This window comes from Macaca fascicularis, chromosome X (assembly GCF_037993035.2).
Source record: "Macaca fascicularis isolate 582-1 chromosome X, T2T-MFA8v1.1".
In the NCBI taxonomy this organism is placed as follows: domain Eukaryota; kingdom Metazoa; phylum Chordata; class Mammalia; order Primates; family Cercopithecidae; genus Macaca; species Macaca fascicularis.
This window is the reverse complement of record NC_088395.1, coordinates 125179957-125206559: the sequence shown is the minus strand read 5'-3', so window position 1 is coordinate 125206559 and position 26603 is coordinate 125179957. Positions and strand designations below refer to the sequence as shown.

The 26603-nt window shown below is 43.4% G+C and overlaps 1 protein-coding gene across 1 annotated transcript in view; it reads right to left on the bottom strand.

The window, feature by feature from the left end:
* The window catches only part of LOC135969112 (uncharacterized), a 93594-nt gene that overhangs the window by 55706 nt on the left and 11285 nt on the right, over positions 1–26603 (bottom strand). Inside the window, exon 7 of the mRNA XM_065537913.1 lies at positions 21543–21634. The gene's annotated coding sequence lies outside the window, so the exon portion shown is untranslated. The remainder of the gene's footprint in view (positions 1–21542; positions 21635–26603) is intronic.

Below are 26603 nucleotides of genomic sequence, written 5' to 3'. Positions count from 1 at the left end.
CTTTATGAGACACATTCAAACCATGGCATTCTATTCTGGTCCCCAAAATTCATGTCCTCACAATGCAAAATACATTCATTCCATTGCAGTAGCCCGAAAATTCTTAACTTGTTTCAGTGTCAACTCAAAGATCCAAAGTCCAGTCCCATCTAAAGCAAATATGGGTGGGACTCAAGGCATAATTCACCTTGAGGCAAATTTTCCTCCAGCTGTGAGGAAACAGATTAAAATTAAACAAGTTATTTATTTACAAAATACAATGCTGGGTGATGTAGTTTGGATATGTGCCCCTGCCCAAATTTCATGTTGAATCGTAAACTCCAGTGTTAGAGGTGGGGCCTGGTGGGAGGTGATTGGACCATGGGGGTGGATCCTTTATGAATGGTTTAGCACCATCCCCTCTGTGCTGTTCTCATGATGGTGAGTTCTCATGAAATCTGGTTAAGTGTGTAGCACCTCCCCGCTCTCTTCCTCCTGCTCCAGTCATGTAAGACATGCCTGCTTCCCCTTCACCTTCTGCCACGATTGAAAGTTTCCCGAGGCCTCCACAGAAGCTGAGCAGATGCCAGTAGCATGTTTCCTGCAGAACCTGCAGAATCTGCATACAGCCTGCAGAACCAGGAGCCAATTAACCTCTTCTGTTTATAAATTACCCAATCTCTGGTATTTCTTTTTTTCTTTTTCTTTTTTTTGAGATGGAATCTTGCTCTGTTGCCAGGTTGGAGTGCAGTGGCGTGATCTCAGCTCACTGCAATCTCCACCTCCCAGGTTCAAGCGATTCCCCTGCCTCAGCCTCCCAAGTAGCTGGAACTACAGGCACGCACCACCACACCTGGCTAATTTTTTGTATTTTAGTAGAGATGGGGTTTCACCATGTTGGCCAGGATGGTCTTCATCTCCTGACCTCATGATCTGCACCCCTTGACCTCCCAAAGTGCTGGGATTACAGGCGTGAGCCACCGTGCCCAGCCTGGTATTTCTGTATAGCAGTGTAAGAATGGACTAATACAGTGGGACAGACATAGGATAGATATTCCCATTCCAAGGGGGAGAAATAGGCAAGAAGAAAGGGATCCCAAGAAAGTCCAAAACCCAACACAGAAAACCACATTAAGTCTCAAAGGTGTAGAATAATCTCCTTTGATTCCATGTCCTGCATCTTGGGCACACCAAGACAGGGGCTGGACCCCCAAGGTCTCAGGCAGCCCTGCCACTATCTATGGCTTTGTTGGGCTCAGCACATGTTTCAGCTGTCTCGGATTGGAGTCTCATGCCTGAAACTTTCCCAGGTTGGCGCTGTATGCTGGTAGCTCTACGGCTCTGGGGTCCCAGTAGTGGTTCCACGCCCATGGTTCCACTAGGCACTGCCCTAGTGGAGACTCTGCAGGATCCTGCTTCCCACAGCTCCACTAGGCATTGCCCTAGTAGGGGCTCTCTGCAGTGGCTCTGCCTCTGCAACAAGTCTCTGCCTGGGCCCCCAGACTGTCTGATACATCCTTTGAAATCCAGGTAGATTCCACCATGGCCCCACAATTCATGTGCTCAGCACTTTTCCAGAGTCAGCACCAGGTGCATGCTGCCAAGGCTTACATTTGTGCCCTCCAGAACAGTGGAATGAACTGCACATGGGCTCATTTGAGCCATGGCTGGAGAAGCCAAGGAGCTCTGTACCAACACATGGGAAGCAGAGTCCTGAGGTGGCCCTGGGCAGTGAATGCTGAGGTCTGGTGGGCACCTTTCTGGAAACCCTGCCCTTAAGGCCCTGCTCTGAACTTGTAATGGGAGGGACAACCCACTCAATGATCTCTGAAATGTCTTTGGGATCTTTGTCCCATTGTTTTGGTGACTAGCAATATCACCCTTCCTATCTCCCTACTGCTCCCCTCACTTCTGCTGCTGCTTGTGATTCATCCTCATTCCCCATCCCAGTTGCCCACTCCCCTCTCCAGTTCTGTCAATGCAGAGGTCCTAGTTGTCATTCATCCACATCCTACCTCCAACTCAGATGATTGGGTGGGGGACAGACACTTTACAACCACAAGTATGAATGGCTACTCTAGAAGTAGAGACTCCTGGCTGTTGCCTGCAGCCATGTCCTATCTCACCACCTGCTACCTGCCCAGCTCTTCAGAGGAAGGGTTCACTATAACCCTGGCCCAGCTGGCCTGAGATCAGCTAGTTGCTGAGGTACAGCCTCTTGTGGCCACTATGACTACAATATGATTTTTTTCTTTACATATATTTTATATTTGTATTTTTTTTAATCGAGATGGGATCTTGTTATGTAGTCCAGGCAGGTCTCAAACTCCCAGCCTCAAGTCATCCTCTCACCTTGGCCTCCTAAAGTGCTGGGATTACAGGTGTGAACCACTGTGCCCAGCTGGTACAACAACTTTGGAAAATAATTTAGCAATACTTTGTAAAGTTTAAAGTAAGCATACTACAGGACCCAACAATTCTAATTCTAGGTATTCATTGGTCTTGGAAAACTTTTTGCCCATATGCACTGGGAGACACATAAAAGGATGTACATTGCAGCACAGCTTGCAAAATACATAAATTGGAAATAAGCTGATGTCCATCAAAAAGATAATATATAAATAATCAGGGTATGTTTACAAGATGGAATGATACAAAGTAGTTGAAATGACTTATCATGAATTAGGCTTAGTCTTTCAGTCTGTGTTTTGCTACATATATACCTATCCGTAAACAAAAGATACTCTTGTTTGTGTATTAATCCAAGGTGGGAAAAATACTAGCATCCAGTATATATCTGTCTACAACTTGCTTAAAAAAAAATAACCTCATTGCTTCCTAATGTATATTGATTGATTGATTTTTTTTTTTTTTTTTTTTTTTTTTTGAGACAGGGTCTCACTCTGTCACCCAGGCTGGAGTGCAGTGGCACAATCTCAGCTCACTGCAACCTCCCTCTCCCAGGTTCAAGTGATCCTCCCACCTTAGACTCCCAGGTAGCTGGGACTACAGGTGTGTGCCACCATGGCTGGCTATTTTTTTGTATTTTTTGTAGAGACGAGTTTTGCCATGTTGCCCAGACTTCAAATAGGACTTTGGAGCTGGTGGAAAGGACTTGGAACCTTTTTAAAAGCCCATGTTAGCACTTCCGGTTTGTTGAGACAGGGTCTTGCTTTGTTGTCCATGCTGTTGTGCAGTGGCATGATCACAGCTTACTGCAGCCTCAACCTCCCAGGCTCAAGTAGTCCTCCAGCCTGAGCTTCCCAAGTAGCTGGGACTACAGGCATGTGCCATCATGCCTGGCTATTTTTAATTAATTAATTTATTTTTTCATAGAGACGAGGTCTCGCTATGCTGCCCGAGTTGGTCTCTAACTCCTGGGTTCAAGTGATCCTCCTACCTTGGCCTTCCAAAGTGCTGGGATTACAGGGATGAGCTACCACACCTGGCCAGCACATTCGATATAAATGAAATTTGACAGGATTCTAGAAGGCAAGCTGGTTATAATCTTGTACACACAAGGACAAGTGAGGAAGAAAGGAGACACAGTGCCCAGGGATAGGGAAGCAAAATAAGATATACTCAGTTATCCATGGTCATGGAGAACAGACATGCCAGATTATTAAAACCAGTAGATAATCCAAAAGGCACTCTGGAATACATTATATGTCCTATCAACACCTTGCCTCTGAACCCCAGTAGATTTATTCCTCCAGTTAACTTTTCTCAGACTGACATTAAAACGAACATATATTTTCCAAGTTGCTTCCAGCTGATGGCTGGAGGGAGTGGGCAATAGCATGAAGATTGTGAAGGGTACGGAAGGCCTAAAATAATCCATTAGCCACAGAGAATCTCAGTGTGGGTATTTGAGAATCACCTGTACATGCCCAGCAAAGAGGTTCTGCTTGTCAAGGCAACTGAGTTGAGCCACCTAACTCTTCTCGGAGGCCCACTCCAAAGGTGTATAGTAAGTCAAGTCAGGAGTCTCAAGCTGAATGCCTCTCAGTCCATAATGCTACCAGTCGCATAACATGTGTGGCCAAACCAGAGATACTCTGTTGATTCCCAACATTCTTGTGCAGAAGCGACTTTAGTCCATATTATGCTATTTAGCAATGAATTGTAGTAGGGAAAGGAAAGGTAGGGAGGGTTCTGCCCCCCCCTGCGATATGTGGGCCATAGTTGCTCTGAAAACCCAGCTACAGAATGGGGACAGTAAACAACAAGCAGAATTCTAGTTCAGTCATGAATCATTTTCGTATGGTTATAGCAGAGTGATAATGGAGCAGGGAAAGGACAAGAGGCCAAAACACAGAGTCAGTGCTCCTGAAAGCAAGATTACTCACTGGAGACATTTATTGGTTTCTGTTTTTCCTGTGAAGGGGAGAAAGTAGGTCAGCACACTCAAAGAACTGTGACCAGGAACAGTGGCTCTGAGAGGGAGTCATTTGCTGCACCCTGTGCCAAGATGAACGAGTAATAGACACGCCTCTCAATTGAGGGCATTTGACTGAGGTCACTGGGTTTGGGAAAAACTCAGGCTGTTGATCCCTTGGTGTGCATTCTTTGCAGGCCCTAGGAGGTAGGTACAAGGGAAGGCTCACAGTTTTAAAACCAACATCTAAATGGTTGGCTAGCATGAGCTGGCAAGCACAGGAATGTTTATGAGCAAACTGTGTGCCTACTTTGGCTTTCAGACAAGGTAGACAAGGCTCAGGGCAGCTTGGCTAAAAATAGATGGCACAGAGGGGCCTAGGAAGCAGGAGAGCTAGGTTTCATTCCCAGGTCTCTGAGTTAACCTTCAGGCAAACTTGCTGAGTGTCTTTCTTTCCTATACTGATTTAGCTCTTAGTAAGCAGGAGTATTTAATAAGTTTTCCTAGGCCTAGAGAAGGGTTCACGTGGAGTCTGCTACATTTTCTTGTCTCATCTTTCCTCAAAAGATCCAGGTTTGGGGAAAGACTGGTTGTGATCAGGTGGAAGGTGGAGTAGCTGACATAAGATGGAATGGTACCAAGCTATGATGACCCACTGGAAGCCACGAGTCCTTCTGGACTAACCAAGGTGGCTGCCCAGCCAGAGCCAAAAGGAGGCTCCCTGACCCTGGGTCTGGAGGCAGAGGTGGCAGAGAAGTAAACAAGAGGCACCAAATCAGAACTCCTGATGCATAACCCATAGCTATGAGGGGGACAGTGTGAAATGCGGGGCTTTAAGTAGGAAATTTAGCAGGAAATTCAGAAAGCAGGTAGTTCTGCCCTTTGTCACTGCTCCACATGCCATTCCCTTCCTCAGCAAGATTCTACTTGCTCAGAAGCAAGGGTCCAAACCAAGGCAGCCACGTTTCTAGTCTGTAGTTGGGAGGTCATGTTCTTAGGAAAAAATTGGACTATTCACAGAGAAGGGGAAGCTGAGCACAAGAAAACTATTTTGTGCCAGGCGCAGTGGCTCACACCTGTAATCCCAACACTTTGGGAGGCCAAGGCGGGTGGATCACCTGAGGTCAGGAGTTCAAGACCATCCTGGCCAACATGGCGAAACCCCATCTCTACTAAAACTACAAAAATTAGCTGGGCATGGTGGCGCATGCCTGTAATCCCAGCTACTCGGGAAGCTGAGGTGGGAGGATCGCTTGAACCAGGAGGTGGAGGTTGCAGTGAGCCGAGATTGTGTCACTGCACTCCAGCCTGGGCGACAGAGTGAGACTCTGTCTCAAAACAATAAAAAATGAAAATTAAACAGGCTGGCTGTGGTGGCTCACTCCTGTAATCCCAGCACTTTAGGAGGCCGAGGCCAGTTGGATCACGAGGTCAGGAAATTGAGACCATCCTGGCTAACATGGTGAAACCCTGTCTCTACAAAAATTACAAAAAATTAGCCGGGCGTGGTGGCTCCTGCCTGTAATCCCAGCTACTTGGAAGGCTGAGGCAGCAGAATTGCTTGAACCTGGGAGGCAGAGGTTGCAGTGAGCTGAGATTGCACCACTGCACTCTAGCCTGGGTGACAGCTATTTTGTATTATTTCCTGCGTCAAGACCCTCGGCTCTACCCTCATCCCAGGACACTTTCTCCAGAAGTCAGCGCACCTCTGTGTGGCAAGAATATCTAGGAGGAGCTATTTTTTTTTTCTGATTACAAAAGTAATAAGTGGTTATTTTATAAAATTAAGATTTTCAAAATAACTAGAAAAGAGGATTCTAAATCCTCTCTCAACCCCCAAAAATGATACATGTTTGAGGTGATGAGTATGCTAATTACCATGACTTGATCATTTCACAATATATTCATGTGTCAAACAAAACATCACACTGTACCCCATAAATATATAGAATTATCATTTATGAATTAAAAAATAAAAAATTATAAGCATAAAGGGAAATATAGAGGCCAGGCACCGTGGCTCACACCTGTAATCCCAACACTTTGGGAGGCTGAGGTGGGAGGATCACTGGAGGTCAGGAGTTCGAGACCAGCCTGGCCAACATGGTGAAACCCCATCTTTAGTAAAAACACAAAAAATTGGCCAGGTGTGGTGGCGCACACCTGTAGTACCAGCTACTCAGGAGGTTGAGGTGGGAGGGTTGCTTGAACCCGGAAGGTGGGGGTTGCAGTGAGCCAAGATCATGCCACTGCACTTTAGCCTGGGCAACAGAGCAACACTGTCTCAAAAATAAATAAATAAATAAAATATAAAGCAGAAAACAAAAATCACTATAATCCCATCACTTAAAGATTACTAGGGTTAACAATCGTTAAGTAAATTTGGAGTATTCAGCCTTACTTACTTACCTTGGGCAAGTTACTTAAACTTTCTGAGTCTCAGTTTTGTTATTTACAAAATGAGAATAATCGTAGTACCCACCTCACAGTATTATCTCAAGGATGAGAGAATTCATGTAAAGAGGTTGCATAGTCCCTGGAAAATAGTGAGTGATCAATAAATGTTGGTCATCACCATCATTATTATATTCTATGTGTACATATTCAAAACTACTCATATTGATGGCTGTATAATATTTTGTTTTGTGACTGTACCATTTCCCTATGGTTAAACATTCATGTTGTTACAAAAATTTCACCATTACAAAACTACTGCAAGAAACATCCCTGTACATATATCTTCTTGTACACCTCTGACTGTTTCCTTAACATAAACTTCCTAGGATTGAGTTTACTGGATTAAAGTTTCCTAAAAATGAGCATTTTGGGCCCAGGTGTGGTGGCTCAGGCTTGTAATCCCAGAACTTTGGGAAGCCAAGGTGGGTGGATCACGAGGTCAGGAAATGGAGACCATCCTGGCCAACATAGTGAAACCCTGTCTCTACTAAAAATACAAAAATTATCTAGGCTTGGTGGTGCGTGCCTGTAGTCCCAGCTAGTTGGGAGGCTGAGGCAGGAGAATCACTTGAACCCAAGAGGCGGAGGTTGCAGTGAGCCAAGATTGTGCCACTGGTGACAGAGCAAGACTCCATCTCAAAAGAAAAAAAAAAAAAGAGCATTTTTAGGCCCTTGTTACAGACTTTGAAATGGCTTTATGAAAAGGTTGTAGTCGGCCGCTCACACCTGTAATTCCAGCACTTTGGGAGGCCGAGGCAGGTGAATCACCTGAGGTCAGGAGTTCAAGACCAGTCTGGCCAACATGGTGAAATCCCATCTCTACTGAAAAAAAAAAAATACAAAAATTAGCTGGGAATGGTGGCAGGCATCTGTAATCCCAGCTGCTCAGGAGGCTGAGCCAGGAGAATCATTTGAACCCAGGAGGCGGAGGTTGCAGTGGTCTAAGATTGCGCCACTGCACTCCAGCCTGGGCAACAGGCCAAGCCTCTGTCCAAAAAAAAAAAAAAAAAAAAGAGAGATTGTAGTCATTTACATTTCTGCCAGCAGGGCACATATAAGTATCCACTTCTCCAGAGTTTTATCAACATTTTATCAACACTGAGTAATAACACTTTTTAAAACGTCTTTGACAATTTCATGGGGAATAATGGTGTCTTGTTTTCACTTGTATAACTTTGATTATAAGGGATAATAAACTCTTTTTTTTTTCCAGGCTAGAGTGCAGTGATGTGATCTCAGCTCACTGCAACCTCTGCCTCCCGGGTTCGAGAGATTCTCCCGCCTCAGCCTCCCGAGTAACTGGGATTACAGGCATGCACCACCACACCTGGCTAATTTTTGCATTTTTAGTAGAGACAGGGTTTCACCATGTTGGCCAGGCTGGTCTCCAACTCCTGGCCTCAGATGATTGGCTTGCCTCTGCCTCCCAAAGTGCTGGGGTGACAGGCATGAGCCACCGCGCCCAGTCATAAGGGACAATAAACATTTTAAGTTAACTCTCCTGTTAAGCTCATACAGTAATTCACAAGTTCCCACAGACAAAAATCCATAAGAAAGTCCTCAGGGATCCTGAAATGAAAACATACAGGGGACATTTCCATAAAAATAATTCACATTTGAGTAGTTGATATACATATTTTTAACCATTTTAACTGTAAGATATAATAATAGAAAACTGCATATCTTAATAGAGTATTATAAAGTAAATACACTTTTAGATATTTACTTCTAGGTCAAGAAATAGAACTTTGCTAGCTACCTTAGAAGCCTGGCCCATGTCCCATCCCAATCCTAAAATTAACCACTATGCTGACTTCTATGGAAATCTCTTCCTCTCTTCCTTGATTTCATTATAGTTTTATCACTCAGGTTGTAACCTTAAACGTAATAGTTTAGTTTTGCCTTTTAAAGATATTTTAAGTGTTTTTCACTTAGTTGCCGATATACTTGTAATAAAAATTACACCAGGCTATAATAGCAATCAACTTAAAGAAGTAAATGCTTAAAAATGCTCATTTTTGACAATAGTGCTTTACAGATACATGAAAACATACACAATTTTTCCCATGGATGTGACTAAAGAAATTGCTTTGTCTCAAACTTAGCATGTCATTTTGATATGGTTATATGTTTTGGTTCCGTTTTGAAGTAATGCCTCCAACATCAGTATAATTTTAACACTTTCTATCAAAGTTAGATGTCAGTTACAAGTCATTATTCTGAAGTTCAACCTTGTTTTTCAACCTATTAGATAGGTCTGAGTTCTTAATTGCAAACTGCAAAATCCACTCTGACTAGTTTAAGCAGAAAGGAAATTTATTAAACAGTGTTAGACCACCCACAGGATCTTTGGAGACCCATAAAGCGAGGCCCTGAAGAGGCCAGAAACAAGATGCAGCCATACTGTGGGTGCTTCGCTGGCAAAAACTCCACTGCCACTACCCTAAAGAAGACATCAACTCTCCACGATCCTTGCTTTCCACATGAAATTTCCAAGCTTCTAGTATCTCTCTTCAAACAGCCCCCAGAAACCCCTGCCAGAGAGAATGCTGAACTGGACAGATTCCAGCTGTTTGATGTGGTCCCTCTGTTGCTTGTTGGTTTCTGCTGTCCAGAATGTTGATATGTCCTGTGTTGGATCCCGGACAACACAGAAAGGTTTTCCATCTCTTTTGGGTTTCTTTCCTACTCAACTCTTCAGTAGAACATAAACCTTTTAAGGGCAGAGACCAGTTCCTCACTTTTAAGTAATCAAACATATTTATTAATAACCTATGATATTCATTAACAAATATTTATTGGAAGCCTACTCTAAATTTGGCATAGTGCTAGGTGCTGAAGATATCATCATGAATGAGAGACAAAGGTCTTCTCTCATGAGTTTATAGTCTAGTCAGTATAGAGTGACAACAAACACATAAAAAAAACAATTATGATTTCAGGTGAGCAGAGGAGCAGGGCTACCTTAGATAGGGTGACCAGAAAAAGTCTCCATGAGGGGCTGACAGTGAAGGTGACACTTAAAGGAAAAGGATCCAGGCATTTAAAGCGTTAGAGGAAGAATAGTCCTGGAAGAAGGAATGCCATGTGAGAAGGAAACATACTCATTCACTGGGTCTCAGGCTAGAGCACAATAAGTGAGCAGGAGAGTAAAATGTTTCGGTTTTATTCCAAGCATATTAACAAGCAATTGGAGGTTGTGAGTAGCCAGAAGCGACATAGTCTGATGTACATTTTGAAGGATCACTCTTGGTGGTGAGTGGAGAACAGGCTATAGAGGAGACAAATTGAAACATTTAGGAGGCAAGTGGTCCAGATGAAAGATGATGATGGTTTACACCAGGGTGGCTGAGAGAATGAGAGATCACATTTGGGATATGCTTCAAAGTTAGAGTCAAAAGAAATTCCTGATTGGTTGTGGGAGGTGATGGGGAGAGGAGAATCAAGGAAAACACAAAGATTTGGGGGCTTGAGCAACAGGGTGAATGATGTTGACAGTTACTGAGATGGAGAAGAGTGGGGTAAGGGGGGAAATCTAGTTCATATTTGTACATGTTGAGGTGCTGATGTCTATGGGCATGAACACGAGAAGAGATAGTGAAATATATGAGTCTTGGGCTTAGAGAAGAGGACCTGTCTTTGCTAAGCACTCTGAGGGGATGCATGAAATGTCTAAGACACAGCGTTGAAGAAAGGGTTAACACAGAAGCTCTAATTGATCAGTCCTTGCACGTCTCCAGGGGAGCCTAGAATTATGATTGCCCCTAGGTCTACCTCTGGGAATACAGCCCTCAGATGTTCTTTATGTCACCAATTGATGATGTCTTGATGTCATTTTATACATCCAGAGCAATGGGGTATGCTGTATCTACTTGTCAGGACTTCTCTGGATTGTTTTTGCAAGATTCATGATGTACCTGGTTTTGATGTTGGGATCCTGAGTGTCATTTCGCAAAAGTCCTCAGAGACTCTGAGACTTGGGTGGGCTTTCCTAGACAGAGACATTTCACAGGTGTCCCTGTAGTTTGCTGTTAATTTGTTAGGTATTCCTGTGCAGCCCTGGATAAGAAAGGACTTGAAAACCTGTGCCTACTCTATGCATGTTTTTCCTGCAGCTTTTGTTCTGTATCCTTTGGTGTAATAAACCTTAGCTGTAAGTAAAACCTGCTATTGAGTCTTATGAGTCTTTCTAGTAAATCACCCAACTTGGGGTGATTGCGGGACCCCTCAAAACACAATTTGCCCTCCAAGAGCTTACAGTTTAGCTGCAGAGGAAAAAGAAACATACATGAAGCAACAGTGACCCAAGCAGGACAATATATTACTGTCAGCCCGAGGCCAGGCACTAAGTTTTTATTCATCTTTGTATCCTTAAAAGAGGGCTGGGTCTTAAAATTGGGTGGTCCTCAATAAAGGTCTGCTGAACTTAAATAGAAGAGGTGGAGTTTGCTGGATGGGTAGGACTTTGAATAAGCTAGGAGGAAAAGGAGGGCATGCCAATTGGAGAAAACTTGATATAGGCCCAAAAGCAAGAACAGGCAGGGTTTGTTTGTAGAAAGTTGTCCTTAGTCTCCCTGCCCCACAATGCCTGGCTCATTTGCCAAACAGTGGGCATTTCATAAAGTCTGCCACTTGTCTGGTATCCTTGTCCAAGTTTGCTACCACACCCTTTTCAGTCTTTCCCCTGCTTTTTCTGGGCAGTGCTAATGATGGGAGGTGATGGGATAGCATATTCCTTCTGCTCCCACCCCAGTCACTTGCAGGAGAGAACTGAGGCTGAGATGTCTAGTTCCAAATCTAACTGCATCATGGATGGTTAGCTTGGCTGCTCTCCCTGTGATTCAGTGATTAAAATTCCAGATGGGACTACAATAACTCTATTAATCTTGAATTCCATACATCGGTTTCAAAATAAAAACTCCTAGACCCTAGGCACCTCTATGCAATCTTTCCATATTCCCAGGGCAGCTTTAAAATGAAATAGGTGAATAACTGCTTCACCAAAAGAGAGGTTCTGGTGAAAAGAGACATGGATACAGAGAAAAAGAGAAGATATTCTAGGAAATGAACCAAAACATTTCTGTCTGTATGAACAGGAAAGAAAATGGAAGATTTAATGCTTAGATCTCAGAGATTGACTAGTATAACCATTGTCCCCTTGCCCCTCCAGCAGATGAGGAAGAGATTTGTCCAAGATCACACAGCAATCCACAGCTGACTCAGGACCAGAATCTGATTAGAATCAGGACCAGGCTTCCTGATTCTAAGTCCAGTACTCTACCACATTTTAGAGCCCTATTTTGTAGTTCTATAGCCACAACAATCATCCTCAAAGAAGGATGCACTAAATTTCCCAATTAGCAACTACCTCTCGGTGAAGCATGTTAAGGGCCAGGGCAGGGAAGGGTGGCAAAAGGCCAAGCCAAGACATCACAATTACAAGGGCTAAGTGAGACATGTTTCTGACTGCTTTATGGGCTCTGCAGTCTTGCTGCTTCTTTGCTTTGAGCCAAGTCAATCATACTCTCTGTCATGGAGTGGGATTGGGGGGAGGATCAGTGAGAGGAGTGAATAAAACAGACCTTCCTGCTGGCAAAGATGTGTGGCCCAACTATGAATCTACAAGCAAAAGAAGGGAGGTAATTGTAGAAGCATATGACAGCACCAGAAAGCTCTGGCACAACCAGCATCACCTCCCGCCCAGCGCCTGCCAGTTCACAGCAGCTGGTCAGAAAGCTTATGGCCTTGCGAACAGGACAGACCACAAGAGTAGAATCTGTATACCAGCCTCTGTGCCCTGCCCAGGCTTGACTCAGAAGCAGTGACGAATGCACTGGGCTAGTTAGTTCATTGGTACACTGAACGTGAATCCAGGTGACAACAAGGCAATGACTTTCCTGAAGATTGAAGTCACTTCCTGTTTGGGACCTCCAGTCCTGAGATGCACTCCCCCACAGCTCAGGCTTCCATGAAGGATCAAAGGCAACTCCTGGGCCGATGAAAGAAACGTGAGGAAAAGCCTAAGGGCGGTTGAGAGAGCCTTGAATGAAGGCTGAAATGTGACACTTTTTTTTTTTTTTTTGAGACGGAGTCTCGCTCTGTCGCCCAGGCTGGAGTGCAATGGCCTGATCTCAGCTCACTGCAAGCTCCGCCTCCCGGGTTCACGCCATTCTCCGGCCTCAGCCTCCCGAGTAGCTGGGACTACAGGCGCCCGCCACCTCGCCCGGCTAGTTTTTTGTATTTCTTTTTTTTTTTTTTTTTTTTTTTTTTTTGAGACGGAGTCTCGCTCTGTCACCCAGGCTGGAGTGCTGTGGCCGGATCTCAGCTCACTGCAAGCTCCGCCTCCCGGGTTCCCGCCATTCTCCTGCCTCAGCCTCCTGAGTAGCTGGGACTACAGGCGCCCGCCACCTCACCCGGCTAGTTTTTTCGTATTTTTTAGTAGAGACAGGGTTTCACCGTGTTAGCCAGGATGGTCTCGATCTCCTGACCTCGTGATCCGCCCGTCTCGGCCTCCCAAAGTGCTGGGATTACAGGCTTGAGCCACCGCGCCCGGCCTGTATTTCTTAATAGAGACGGGGTTTCACCGTGTTAGCCAGGATGGTTTCGATCTCCTGACCTCGTGATCCGCCCGTCTCGGCCTCCCAAAGTGCTGGGATTACAGGCTTGAGCCACCGCGCCCGGCCTTTTTTTTTTTTTTTGACTCAGAGTTTTGCTGTGTCACCCAGGCTGGAGTGCAGTGGTGCGATCTCGGCTCACTACAACCTCTCTGCCTCTCAGGGTCAAGCGATTCTCGTGCCTCAGCCTCCTGAGTAGCTGGGACTACAGGCGTGCACCACCACACCCAGGTAATTTTTTGTATTTTAGTAGAGACGGAGTTTCACCATGTTGCCCAGGCTGGTCTTGAACTCCTGAGTGCAGGCAATCCGCCCAATTTGGCCTCCCAAAGTGCTAGGATTACAGGCATGAGCCACTGCACCTGGCTAACACTTCTATATGAGTACCAAATCAGGGAATGAATGAATTCAGCATTTCAATCACATTCTTACCCAATGCCTGAATCACACTCACAAAACCAGGGCTTCAAATCCTTACTATAAAAAAGCATTATATTGTTGCTATAGGAAATACTCATAATTCTGGTTTCGGTGGGTTATGGCAGACTTAGAAACAATTGGATTTGTACAGATAAGGGAAACTTATCCCTTAAATGCCAAAAATTTTAAACAGTATTATCATGACTTGTGAAATATACATGTTTACATAACATGTTTGCCAGATTTCTCAGCCCACTCGAACCTTTTTCCAGCTTACTCAGGGTAATCACAATCACATCCTTCATTACGTTATGCTATTTTGTTTTCCGGTCTCCTCCCAGGATTTCAGGCCTTCAGCAAGCACTTCCTCCATCAGTTTGTCTGAGCTTCTTCCCTCCCTCTCCCACTGCAATATATCTGCCTGTTGCTTCTAATCTGTGCACCTAGGTAACCAGATTACAGGACTCTTTAGAGCTATGTTATAAACAAGGCACTAGAAAAGGTCTGGAGAATAACAGACCTGTAACGCTGTAAGGCTACCTCTGTGTGTTTGAGGGAGTTTGTGACTGTTTCTTCCATTCAGATTTGGAGCAGATTTTCAGAGAGCAGAGGGTGCCAGAGGCCTGACCTGGGGATAATGCTGTGCTGTGGAATATAAACCTGGAATCAGGCCATGCCTCATGCTCCCCTGTCCTCTACTCAACTCCCTAGAGCTCAGAGGGCTTTGAATGACAGAAAATTGGGAAGAACAATTAGGAATAAATATGAAGCCACGCCAGATTCTTCTTTCAGAAAAAGAAATAAGTGCTGACAAAGCAGGGGTAACACTAGCCTGGGGAATTTGCTCTAACCTCCACAGAGGAGCATCTCTGCATTGCACCTAGGGGAACTATAAGCGTTGAGGAAATTGAAAATGTGATTTTGGTTGGGCGCGGTGGCTCACACTTGTACTCCCAGGGCTTTGGGAGGCCGAGGCTGGTGGATCACCTGAGGTCAGGAGTTAGAGACCAGCCTGGCCAACCTGACAAATCCCTGTCTCTACTAAAAACACAAAAATTAGCTAGACCTGGTGGCGGGCACCTGTAATCCCAGATACTCAGGAGGCTGAGCTCATGATTGTAGCAATACTTGAGATCTCTGTGGTCTTCCTTACAAACATTGGGGGGAAAACAACACATGTAATTTATAATGTCACAGCAATAACCATCGTGTGTTCCATATTTTTACTACTTAGAAACCACTTTCATAGTCACTAACTCATTTGGTAAGCTATAGAGAAGGCTATTCTCCCTCCCATCCTAAGCTGTCACTTGCTACTTTAGGAAGGAACACTTGAAACTTCTCTATTTCTATTGTCTATAACATTCTTGGCAGCTAAATATTTACTGCATCCCCATACTCTGTAGGCAAGGATTACCACAGGGTTCCGCTGGGAGGGCTGGGCCAGATGCCAAAAGCCCAGCCAGACACAGGATATCAAAGGAGGATCGTTTAGATGCTGGGGTCCCTGCCTTTTAGGGATGCCTAACTACAGAGTTCTGCCTCTGCCAGATTATTCACCCCCATACAATGCACAGCAATCTCCCTCAGCCTGTCCCAGTGTCAGTTTTAGTCAAGGAGGTAATAATGCAGAATTCACAGGTCATCATTTCACCACTTTGGTCTGGACATCAAAGAACCAGCAGGATAATAATGATGGAAAAGTTATTTATCATCTCTGAATCTCGATTTGTCCATTCTTAAAATAGGAAGGGTAAAAGTCGCCCCTACTTAGTCTCCAGATATCTGAAGATGATAAATGAAGTACTACAGTAGAATAGTTTAATTTTTAAGGTGAATTTCTTTGAACTCCTTGGAAGGATCACATAAGTCTAAGGAATTCTAACTGGCTCAGAGTTATATATCTTGAGTCACTTAAAAGTTTTGCTAGAAATTGCACAAAATGACTGAAATTAAATACACAGAAAAGGGAATAAAACTTAGAATTTGATGTTGGGAAAGGAAAGAAAACTTAGCAAAGAAAGTGGCAACCAACAGCAGGGATCAAAAGAGGAAGAGGAAGACAGGAAAATGTGAAATTGAAGAATTAAAATTTTGTTACTGGGAAAGAAAGCAGAAATACAGGTATACCTTGAAGGTATTGTGGGTTGGGTTCCAGACCACTGTAATAAAGTGAATATCGTAATAAAGTGAGTCACACAATTTTTTTGGTTTCCTAGTGCATATAAAAGTCATGTTTACACTATACTATAGTGTAGTAATTGTGCAATAGCATTGTGCCTATAAAAACAATAAACATGCCTTAACTTAAGATACTTTATTGCTAAAAAATACTAATGATCATTTGAGCCTTCAGCAAGTCATAATCTTTTTGCTGATGTTGATGGCCCCTGCCTGATCAGGGTGGTGGTTGCTGAAGGTTAGGGTGGCTGGGGCAATTTCTTAAAATAAGACAACAATGAGGTTTGCCACATCAATTGACTCTCCCTTTCCAAAAGATTTCTTTCTTTCATTTTTTTTTTTTTTTTTTTTTTTTTTGAGATAGAGTTTCACAGGCTGGAGCACAGTGGCAGGATCTCAGCTCCCTGCAACTTCCACCTCCTCGGTTCACACAATTCTTATGCCTCAGCCTCCTGAATAGCTGGGATTACAGGCGCCTGCCATCACACCCGGCTGATTTTTGTATTTTAATAGAGATGGGGTTTCGCTGTGTTGCCCAGGCTGGTCTGGAACTCCTGAGCTCAGGCAATCTGCCCATCTCAACCTCCCAGAGTGCTAGGATTACAGGCATGAGCCACCACGACTGGCCCAAAAGATTATTTATTTTATTTTATTTTATTTTATTTTTTTAGACAGAATCTCACTCTGTCACTAGGCTAGGGTGCAATGGTGCAATCTTGGCTCACTGCAGCCTCCATCTCCCGGGTTCAATTGATTCTCCTGCCTCAGCTGGGACTAGAGGCATGCGCCACCATGCCCAGTTAATCTTTTTGTATTTTTAACAGAGACAGGGTTTCACCATGTTAGCCAGGATGGTCTCGATCTCTTGACCTCGTGATCTGCCCACCTCGGCTTCCCAAAGTGTTGGGATTACAGGCGTGAGCCACCGCACCCAGCCCAAAAGATTTCTTTATAGCATGCAATGCTATTTGATAGCATTTTACTCACAGTGAAACTTCTTTCAAAATTGGAGTCAGTCCTCTCAAACCCTGCCACTGCTTTATCAACTAAGTTTATGTCATTTCAACAGTGTTCACAGCAACTATTGTTGTCATTTCAACAGTGTTCACAGCATCTTCACCAGGAGTAAATTCCATCTCAAAAATCCACTTTCTTTGCTCATCCATAAGAAGCAATACCTCATCTGTTCAAGTTTTATTATAAGATTGCAGCAATTCAATCATATCTTCAGGCTTCACTTCTAATTCTAGTTCTCTTGCTATTTCCACCACATCTACAGTGACTTCCTCCACTGAAGTCTTGAACCCCTCAAAGTCATCCATGAAGGTTGGAATCAACTTTGTATTAGTCCATTCTTGCATTGCTATAAAGAAATGCCTGAGACTGGGTAATTTATAAAGAAAAGAGGTTTATTTGGCTCACAGTACTGCAGGCTGTGTAGGAAGCATGGCAGCATCAGCCTCTGGGGAGGCCTCAGGAAGCTTCCAATCATGGCAGAAGGCGAAGGAAGAGCAAGTAATTTCAGATGGCCAGAGTAGGAGAAAGAGAGCAGGGAAGAAGTGATACACACTTTTAAACAACCAGATCTCACGAGAATGTGATGACAGCAACTAAGGGGGATGGTGTTAAGCCATGAGAAACCACCCCCGTTATCCAACCACCTTCCTCCAGGCCCCAGCTCCAACACTGGGGATTACAATTTGACATGAGATTTGGGTGGGGACACAGATCTGAACCATATCAAACTTATTCCCAATTCCTGTTAATGTGGGGTTTTTTTTTGTTTGTTTTTTGCTTTGTCTTTTGTTTTGTTTTGTTTTTTTGAGATGGAGTCTCACTCCGTCGTCCAGGCTGGAGTGCAGTGGCACAATCCCAGCTCACTGCAACTTCCACCTTCTGGGTTCAAGAGATTCTCCTGCCTCAGTCTTCCAAGTAACTGGGATTACAAGCGCCCACCACCACACCCGGTTAATTTTTTATATTTTTAATAGAGACAGGATTTCAGCATGTTGGCCAGGCTGGTCTTGAACTCCTGACCTCAAGTGACTCACCCGCCTTGGCCTCCCAAAGTGCTGGGATTACAGGCCATGTTGGTATTTTGACCTCCTCCTGTTTATCACGAGTGTTCTTAATGGCATTTAGAACGGTGAATCCTTTCCATAAGGTTTTCAATTTCCTTTGCCCAGATCTGTCAAAGGAATAGCTCTATGGTAGCCTTACAAAATGTATTTTTTAAAAAAATAGGACTTGAAAGTCTAAATTACTCCTTAATTCATCTGCTACAGAATGGATGCTGTGTTAGCAGACATGAAAACAACGTTAATTTCCTTGTACATAGCCCATCAGAGCTCTTGGGTGACTAAGTGCATTGTTAATGAGCAGTAATATTTTGAAAGGAATCTTTTTTTCTGAGCAGTAGGTCTCTACAGTGGGCTTAACATATTCAGAAAACCATGCTGTAAACAGATGTGCTGTCATCCAGGCTTTGTTGTTCCATTTATAGAACACAAGCAGAATTTGGCATAATTCTTAAGGACCCTAGAATTTTCAGAATGATAAATGAATATTGGCTTCAATTTAAAGTCACCAGCTGCATTAGCTCCTAAAGAAGAGACAGCCTGTCCTTTGAAGCTTTGAAGCCAGGCACTGACTTCTCCTCTCCAGCTATTAAAATCCTAGATGCTGGCTGGGCACGGTGGCTCACGCCTGTAATCCCGGCACTTTGGGAGGCTGAGGCAGGCAGATCACTTGAGGTCAGGAGTTCAAGACCAGCCTGGCCAACATGGTAAAACCCCATCTCTGCTAAAAAATACAAAACATAGCTGGGCGTGGTGGTGGGCACCTGTAATCCCAGCTACTCGGGGAGAATTGCTTGAACCCAGGAGGCAGAGGTTGCAGTGAGCTGAGATCGCCCCACTGTACTCCAGCCTAGGCGACAGAACGAGACTCTGTCTCAAAAAAAAAACACCTAGATGTCATCTTCTTCTAATATAAGGCTGTTTTGTCTACATGGAAAATCTGTTGTTTAGTGCAGCTATTCTTATCAATTATCTTAGTTAATCTTCTGGATAACTTGCTGCAGCTTCTCCATCAGCACTTGCAGATCTTTGTACTTTTGTATTATGGAGACAGCTTCTTTCCTTAAACCTCATGAACCAACCTCTGCTAGCTTCACAATTTTCTTCTGCAGTTTCCTCATCTCTCTCAGCCTTTATAGAATTGAAGAAAGTTAGGGCCCAGTTCTGGATTAGGCAGGCTTTGGTTTAAGGGAATATCGTGACTTAAGAAAACATTTGATCTTCTATCCAGACCACTAAAACTTTCTCCATATCGGCAATAAGGCTGTTTGCTTTCTTATCATTCACATGCTCATTGGAATAGCACTTTAATTTCTTCAACAACTTTTCCTTTGCATTCACAACTTGGCTAACTGGCACAAGAGGCCTCGCTGGGCTTTTGACGTGCCTTCCTCACCTAGCTTAGTCATTTCTAACTTTTGATTTAAGGTGAAAGATATGTGTCTCTCCTTTCACTTAAACACTTAGAAATCATTGTAGGGCTATTACTTGGCTTAATATCAATATTGTTATATTTCAGGGAATAGGGAGGCCCAAGGAGAGGGAGAGAGTTTGGAGAAGGGCCAGTCAGTGGAACAGTCTGAACACATAAAACATTTATCAATTAAGTTCACTGTCTTATCTGGGCACAGTTTGTGGCACACCAAAACAAGTATAATGGTAACATCAAAGATCACTGATCACAGCTCCACATAACAGATATAATCATAATGAAAAAGTTTGAAACATTGAGAGAATTACCAAAATGTGAGACAGAGACAAAGTTAGCACATGCTGTTGAGAAAATGATGCCAACAGACTTGCTCAATACAGAGTTGCCACAAACCTTCCATTTGTGAAAAACACAGTATCTGCAAAGTACAATAAAGCCAGGCACAATAAAACGAGGCATGCCTGTATAAACAGCAACTGTCAAGTGATGTTTTCCAACTAGAATTAAAAGATTACATAAGGAATTTTTCAAAGGAATTCAATCTGGAAGAACCGAGCAACAATTAAGAATGCATTATAAAGGATATGATACTTACATATGTGAAATAAATTTAAATGGCCAATTCCAACCAGAGTGAATGCTGCAGCTGGGTGTTAAAAATCTTTTAACCATACTGAGTTTGGCAGTGATTCTGTACAAGGATATGATTTACATTCAAGGACTGACTATTTGGGTATCGCATCCAGTCTCAAGATATCAAGACCCACATGGAATACAGCAATGAAGCCAAAGGAAGGAAAGGGAGAACTAATCATCATGGCCCTATTTCAGATGCAGCCCTCCTTTACCCATCTTACATTTCTGCCCCTTTCATGCTTCTAAGCCAAGCCAGACAGTTATGCACAGAGTGGATAACTTACCTATGTCTGGCTTAACAGCCTACCCTTCAGAAAGGTACACATGTTGAAGGTAAGGAAGCTGAGCTGCAATTCTGGCAGATTTGCACTACTTGGGTTGATCTACACTGACTCCAGCCACTCCTTTTCTAAGGAAGACACTAAAGGCAGTAAGATGATAGTATTTCTTTAGTTTGCTCACCCCTGAGATTCAAAGGAAAAAGAATGACAGCAGGAAATTGTTACAAGAGCTGGGCATCCAAAGTCACCAAATACCATAGGATTGTGTGTGAATGTGTGTGTGCATGTACATACACACACACTAGTATACACTAGTAGTATGGTTCAGTTAAACACTATGAGTCAGGTCAGGAGCAGCCAACCACTTTTTATCTCCCAGGTTCCTTCTGGAAATTTGGTCTTCTAGTGAGAAATCTGGAAAAGGATCCACTGGTTATCCTCTTCTTGGGAGAAAGACCACATTAACTTTCCTTCTCTCAGGACACTGGGGAATTCTGTTCACTTAGCCTTGTTAGAGGGTTAATCATTAATTAATTTATGGTGACACAACCATGAGACATTAGGGTCCCTACATAATTAGGCACAACCTGCCTCAGCCTTATAAGGTCAACCTCATAAAGAAGAAATATCTCACTTTCTATTCAAGCACTCCTGTTTGATCTGGGGGCACTTCTTATGTTCTTATGAGTGTGACGCTTGGGACAGAAGTAGAAGGGACAATGTGTGTTTTACGGTGAGTAATGAGAGAGGGAAAGGAAAAGGACTGTAACTGACAAACAAGTGAGTACTGCCTGTGCTGCCTCCTTGCCTTAGGTAAAACAAGCACTGTCTGTTAGACTGAAGAGGTGGTCTAATATTCACAATCCAGTCTCTTACTGAATTCGAAAAATTAGCAGCAGCTATACATTCCTGGTGAGTGGGGTGGGAAGTTAGTGGTCAGTTGGTACTGAGGGGGTATAGCAGAGACTGTTAATAGACATGAAATCTACTAGGTATGCCTCTACATATCCCAGTCTTCCTTGTGGTTAAATTGGGGCTAGGTGATTAGTTCCTGCCAATGAAATGTATGCAGAAGTTCTGTGTTACCTCTGGGATGAGGCGATTAAGGCACATGGGCTTCCAGTTCTCTTTTTCTTTGCTACGGTGTCCTTGGAAGTCATCTGTTCCAGACGGCATAGCTACAAGATAGAAGAAGGCCAACCAGTCTATATCAAACATTATGTGAGCAACAAATAAACCTCTGTTATTTTCTGTATCGGTCTTGCCTATCCTGACTAATACAGGCACCAAAGCAGTGTTCATTTAGGATGCCAAAGACTTTAGTGCAAGAAATTAAGCTACTCACACCCACAATGTATAGTTCCTTTTAGAGACACAAACTCTACCAGGATGATCAGATTTCATGTTTCCCAAGACTCTCTTCAACAAAACGTTGTCTTTGAAGGAGAATGGTTTGCCATGAATTAGTAACTTCAAGTGTAGAGGCCATCTCTCCTAAGGACACACATCTTCCAAATATCAAAAAGCATCCAAAACTTATTGAATAGCTCATGAAATCTCTTCCTAGGTACCTATCATCTCCTTCTGCCACTTCCCATTTTACTGACGGCACTGGACACAAATGCTAGCTTATAGCCTTTATACACAGAACTCCCTCATATATTAGGTTCCCATTAAAAAAACAAACAAAAAAGGAGACACAACTAAGTTTCTGCTTATCAAAGACATCTGATAGTGGCAAGCACCTGTAGTCCCAGCTACCTGGGAGGCTGAAGCAGGAGGATTGCTTGAGCCCAGAAATTCAAGTCCAGCTTCCGTGACATGGCAAGATTCCATCTCAAAAAAAAAAAAAAAAAAAAAAAAAAAAAGTCTCAATTTCTTGTAGGCCCTGGCTCAGTGTATTTTTAAAGTTTAGAATAGGAGGGAGAGGAACCTCCTTCATTCACTGTCTCTAAAATGTCTAATATTTGCCTCTCTCTATGTCTCGGTGAGCCAGCAGGTCCAGTATAAGATAGGAAGCACAACACTTCATTTATTTTTTTATTTTTATTTGTTGAGACAGAGTCTCACTCTGTCACCCAGGCTGGAGTACAGTGGCACGATCTCCATTCACTGTAATCTCCATCCCCTGGGCTCAAGAGATTTTCCCGCCTTAGCTTCCCCAGTAGCTGGGATTACAGGTGCGCACCACCATGCCTGGCTAATTTTTTTTTTTTTGTATTTTTGGTAGAGACAGGGTTTCGCCATGTTGTCCAGGCTGGACTCGAACTCCTGACCTCAAATGATCCACCTGCCTCAGCCTCCCAAAGCTCTGGGATTACAGGTGTGAGCCACTGTACCTGGCCAGGAAGCACAACACTTAAAACCTTGAAAACGAAAGGGCTGGGACCACTTCCACTTGGCACTCTTCACCAATGAGGGAAGACTTCTTTTAAATGTTTTTCACTACAACCAGTTGAAGGCTCTACCTTTCAGAGCATCTACTTACTGAGCTGACAGCGACCCCATATACAACTGCTTATTGGAAAAGACCAAACTATGTCTTTAAAAATGTTTCTTTAAAAAGCAGGTCACATCACCAATGAAAATTTGTAAACTTACATACACAGAGAAATATTTTTCTTGGGTTACTGACTTGATAGAAATTTTGATATATTCTCCCCCTAAAGGAACCAGTGAAAAGGCCTGTCTGCTGATAAGGGGCTATCCAAAAGCCATGGCTTGGGTCCTGTGTACAAGCTTGCCTCTTGCTCCGCAGCTGGAATCTAGTTCTGTTGGGAGAAGACAGTCAGAGAAGTCCTTACATCTCTGACCCCGAAAACCTCTTCTGAGCATTGCCCAACACTCCTGTTATACAACATGCAAAACAAATAATCAACCTTAAAAGTCAGGCAGCCAAAGCTCTACTCGAATAATAAGCCCTTTTACAAACCGCTTGTCATCTGCCAAAATCAGCTCCAAAGGAACACCAGGAACTCAAAATTCTATTGTTCTCATTAACTACTTGGGGGAACTAGACAAGCTTCGATGGCTTTATTGGTTTTCTGAGAGACAAAAGACATTAAGATTTTTATCTATCTGCACCCTGTCTTTGATCTCAATAATTTAATTGTAGCTCCAGTCCCACCATCTCTGAGAGGCCTCTATTAAAAGGGCGAGCTAGAAAGGGGACCCCGGCCTTTGCTTAGAACATATGCTATTTTCTCTACTTCTTTCCTGCCTGATTGTTAGGGTGGGAAAAGAATCTAAATGCCAACTTTTCCTGAAAATTTATTGAGAGGGAGGGAAAGGGCAAGACAGAAGCATCTGAAATTTAGTCTTCTGCCTGTGAGGGCTCTCTGGCTGAAGTTCAAAAGGAAAGAGGAGCTTTGTCCAAGGAAAACTATTCAAAACTATGTTTGGTGCACTTGGGAAAGGCTGGTGGTGCATTGTTGACCCAGAACAGGTTCTCTGGGATTCAAAATGCAGGGTGAGACTTTTTTTTTTTTTTTTTTTTAAGATGGAGTCTTGCTTTGTCACCCAGGCTGGAGTGCAGTGGCGTGATCTCGGCTCACTGCAACCTCCGCCTCCCGTGTTCAAGCACTTCTCTACTTCAGCCTCCCGAGTAGCTGGGATTACAAGTGCCCACCACCACGCCTGGCTAATTTTTTTTTGTATTTTTAGTAGAGATGGGGTTTCACCATCTTGGCCAGGCTGGTCTTGAACTCCTGACCTTGTGATTCACCCACCTCGGCCTCCCAAAGTACTGGGAATACAGACGTGAGCCTCCGCTCCAGGCCAGGGTGAGGCTTTCTTTTTTAGGCATCAGACAAGATTTATTCACATGATAATTCCACATTTTCTGAGAAGGATTAAAAGTTTTCTTAGGTCCCCTAACTAGAAGGCAATATCCATACTGGTCTTGGTTATATGCATTTATCATAATATTCATTTAAATAGCAGATTGGGGGTCCCTGAAACAATTAGCCCTGTTTCTGTTTCCATGCAAACAGGACAGACAGAAGTCATTCAAAAATTCTTTTTCAAACCAGATATGAACACAGAACTCTCAAGTCTGGATGCAATGTTGAATCCAGTAATCATGCTCCTACAACCAGTCAGATCTCTCAGAAGGCAAGGTGAGAACGAGGAGCCACACGGCAGTACAGTCACCGTGTTTCCAAGTGAGGACAGGGGATCATCACTGTCTGGAGGGTTGTTAAGTGGTCCTATTAAGAACATCTTCCAGGTAAATGCTTTCAGTGAAACAAAAACAAACAAACAAAAAAGAAAATCTGATGGGAGAAATCTGTTATAAAACTCATCTCTGATGAACCATAAAAGAGATTTCAATGTGTACTTGACATTAATATCCCAGGCCTGCCAACTCACAGATACGAAGCTCAGGATTTCCCTCCTCTATAAAGTCTTACTACCCTGCCTTTTCCTGTTCCTGTTCCTGTTCCCGCCTGTTAAATTGATCCCTTCTTCTGCTAGGCTGCATACATACTGATTTGATCGCATTTCTTTCCTTCACTAGCTTATAGGATTTCTGAGAGCAGGGACCAAGCCTTTTTCATCTCTGCATCCCCGTTGATAGCACAATGACTGGAACATTGTAGGTGTTCATTAAGTTGTTTAATTGCTGATAAGATGAATAATACTGATAGTTAACTTTTGAGTGTTCAGAAACTCTATGTTTAATATCCTGTATTTCTCCTCATTTTCCAGGTGAGAGAGCTGAGGCACTGAGATGTTAAATATCATGCCTAACCTCATCCAGCCAATAACTGGCAAAGCAACAATACAAACTAGGTGATCAGGCTCCAGAACCTCCATTCTTAACTACTACACAGAGTGGCACACAGGAATGAATGAGTGATCTCATAAAAGGGCTATATACCTATGAAACTATTAAATAAGAACTGAAATTGGTTTCATTTAGAAACCTGGTTTATTCACACAAAAATTGATTAAGTAGATATCCAGTACTCTCTGCCAAGCCCAGTGCTAAGCATTAGTGGTACAAAGAGAAAAAATATGGTCCTATTCCTCAATAAGAAGAGAAACAAACAATGAACGGTCACTAAGCACTCACTGTTAAGTAAGTGCTTAATAGTAAGCTGGGCACTGTTCTAAGTACTTCACATTGTTAGTCTCGTTAATCTTTACAAAATCCCTATTATGAGACCCCAGTCATATTGTTATTATTAAACTGAGATGAGACAGATAAGAAACTGAGACTCAGGAAGGTTAAGCAAGTTGCAAGAGCCACCATTTGAATATAAGCAGCCTAGCTCCAGAACCCATGCTCTCATCATTATACTCTACTGCCTCATCAGTTTATAACCACACAACCATAACACAATGTGATATGTGCTAAGAGAAAGCAAGAGAAAAAAATACTATAGATGCAGAGAGGAAATGATGACTTTTGCCAGAGGGAGCTCAAAGAAGGCTCTGTAGAGCAGGTAACATATGATCTGGGCCTTGAAGTATGAGAATAGGAAAGAAATTCAGGCCAGGCACAGTGGCTCATGCCTGTAATCCCAGCACTTTGGGAGGCTGAGGCAGGCAGGTCACTTGAGGTCAGGAGTTCGAGACCAGCCTGGCCAACATGGTGAAATCCCGTCTCTACTAAAAATACAAAATTTAGCCAGGCGTGGTAGCAGGTGCCTGTAGTCCCAGCTACTCGGGAAGCTGAGGCAGGAGAACTGCTTGAACCCAGGAGGGGGAGGTTGCAGCGAGCCAAGATCACACCACTGCATTCCAGCCTGGGTGACAGAGCGACACTGTATCTCAAAAACATAAAAATAATTTTAAAAAATTCAAACCAAAACGCTACATGGAGACCAGTAAAACTTGTATGTGTCTCCAAAGCCACCACTACTAAAGTACAAAGCTAAGAAGCAAGCCCAGCACTAAACTGTCTTCTACTGCTGAGGCCACTTCTCACCAAGGAACAGGGAAATGACCAGTGAATCTGTGGCCAGAAAATTTATGTCAAGTTTCTCACTTAGTTGAAACGCTCCCTGGGGTTTTAGTCAGCTTCACAGCACCTGTAAGAACTTCTTTTCCCCTCCCTTCCATACAATAGATAATGTTTCTGGAAGGAGACCCTCAGACTCTCTTTAGTGTAACTTGAGGCCAGATCTTTCAAGGTTGGCA